The sequence below is a fragment of the Penaeus monodon genome, chromosome 43, assembly GCF_015228065.2.
Source record: "Penaeus monodon isolate SGIC_2016 chromosome 43, NSTDA_Pmon_1, whole genome shotgun sequence".
NCBI lineage: Eukaryota > Metazoa > Arthropoda > Malacostraca > Decapoda > Penaeidae > Penaeus > Penaeus monodon.
In genome coordinates this window covers 20,425,101-20,427,600 of record NC_051428.1, presented here as the reverse complement: position 1 = coordinate 20,427,600, position 2,500 = coordinate 20,425,101, and the positions used below count along the sequence as shown (strand labels likewise).

The 2,500-nt window shown below is 34.8% G+C and overlaps 1 protein-coding gene across 1 annotated transcript in view; it reads left to right on the top strand.

Moving 5' to 3' along the window:
• Window positions 1–2,500, top strand: part of LOC119568305 — a 73,536-nt gene that overhangs the window by 25,654 nt on the left and 45,382 nt on the right. The gene's annotated exons all lie outside the window — the stretch shown is intronic.

Below are 2,500 nucleotides of genomic sequence, written 5' to 3'. Positions count from 1 at the left end.
TCATTGCTTTCCTCGTCTATACCACACATTATGCTTTCCAGTAGCTTATTGACTTTTAAATCCACAAGGCGACAGGTTACCAAAGACGATTAAACTCCGAAAAGACGATAACTTTTCGAATCAGCCCGAACCTCCTACTCAGAATCAGCCTGGTGTGTTGCGATCTCGTCTGGCAATCTTGCTGACCCGCGTTCAAATCCCTTGCCGCCAGTGGATGGTAAACCCCGGCCACTCCTTGCATATGAGGGGTAATTTAGAAACGAAATGAAACAGACAACACGTCACGCCAAGAATATCCATTGTGACAAATGGAATAAGACTAAATTATCATTATTATTATTATTATTATTATTATTATCATTATTATCATTATTATTATTATTATATTATTATTGATTGTTATCGTTACAGTGTATATTTCTAAACTAACAAATTACGTAACGATTTACCTTCACTGCAAGCTAATTCCGCGTCATATTTGTGCACCTGTGATAATGCGTTTGTTTCTGACATAATATGAAAGATAAAAGGCTGAACAAAGAAAGAAAGATCTGGCAACTCACACTGTATTCTGGAAGAGTCCGAACTGCCAATTCTCTATTTCTATGTTTGCGTATGCTTTGTAGTTTTTGAACTTCACATACAATGTATATATATAATATATTAACATATTTTTCTTCTACTTCAAGTGCCTTGTCCTTTCAGGGCGTTGGCGATCATGGTTTTCCATCCTGTTCTGTCTGTTGACAACTTAAGCAGTTCTAAGTCGCTTCTGCCCATATTGAGATCTTTGTTCAAGCTGGTGATGAACTTCTGTCTTTGTCTACCCTTGCTTCTCTTCCCTTCTATCTTTCCTGTTAACACTAAGTTTTCCAATCCTTTACATCTCATTACATGTCCTAAAAATTGCATCTGTCTTTTCCTGATAACTTTCATCAAGGTTCTTTTAACTCCTGCTCTTCTTAAAACTTCTTCATTAGTAACTCTTTCTGTCCATGAAATCCTGAGCATTCTTCTGAGGAACCACATTTCTACTGATTTTAATCTTTCTTTCATATATTCATTGACTGTCCAAGCATCACACCCATAACGCAAAACTGACCACACGTAACATTCTAACACTCTAACTTTGGTTTTTATCTTCAACTGTCTGTTCTTAAAGACAGCACTCATCTTGTTGAAGACTTCTTTTGCCATACCAATTCTTTTCTTTATTAACATATATACACACTTTTAAACTGAAATATTCTGCCTTCAACACTTTATTTCATTTTTTTTTCAAAAGAGATTGGCGAATCGGAGTGACTCCAGAGTCCAGAGTGAGTTGCCAGATTTTGCTTCCCGGAATTAGAAGAGCGTAATCGCGTGTTTTCTTGCTCTTTCCCTTCGATATTTTATTTAATAGCACAATCTGGGCGGATTAATTTCTCTGTAATCAGCCACCTTTTAAAATTACATATACTAATTGCAAAGCCTTATACGGTTAATAAATATGCAAATGCCATTTCACGACAATACATTATAATGGCATATCGCAAAGTCGTGGCAAAATATTCAACTCTCATATATCCTCTTGAAAGTCGAAAAAAGGTAATAAAAAATATTTGATCTGTAAGGGATTACATAGATAAAGACGTGAAAATCAATATTCGTTTCGTTCACAGAGGAAATTAATAGAAAAATATACATATTTTTTTTGAGCTCAAGTTCGAAATCATTGTTTGAAATATATATCATTGTCTGATCAAAAGCGATACTTGAATTGATAAAAGGCAAGAAACCAAAAAAATGCAAGTTAATGATTGGAACATAAATAGAGGATGAAATGAACCCCATTCGTTTCGAATCTAAATTCACGCTTTGTAAAATCATATTGCACGCTAGTTGATCTTTGTTGCACGAGTGCAAATAGGATAAAAGAAATATTTGTTGCAGTACCGTGCATGACTGGAGCAAGTTTAGGATTCAGTGTATTGTATGTTGCAGAGAGGGTCGATGAATGCAAGCTGTGCAAACTGCTGCATTGCTGACTCAGTGCCATGTTCTCGTGACTTTTACAGTGGGATGTTGCAAACGACGTACGTGCATTGTATTGGAATATAGGATATTGATAGGATGGTTATCAGTACAGGAATATTAGGATGGTTATCAGTGCATGAATATGGGACAGTTATTAATATTAGAGCATAGGATATTGATAGGATGGTTATTAATACAGGAATATTAGGATGGTTATCAGTGCATGAATATGGGACAGTTATTAATATTAGAGCATAGGATATTGATAGGATGGTTATCAGTACAGGAATATTAGGATGGTTACCAGTGCAGGCCTATGGAATGGTTATTAATATTAGGATAAATATTAATAGAGAAATGAAGGAGAATTATTAATATTAGATGATTATTAACATGGGAATACAGAAGGCTTATTAACATTAGGATGATCATTAATGTAAGGATATAGGATGTTATTAGTATAAAGATATAGGATTGTCAA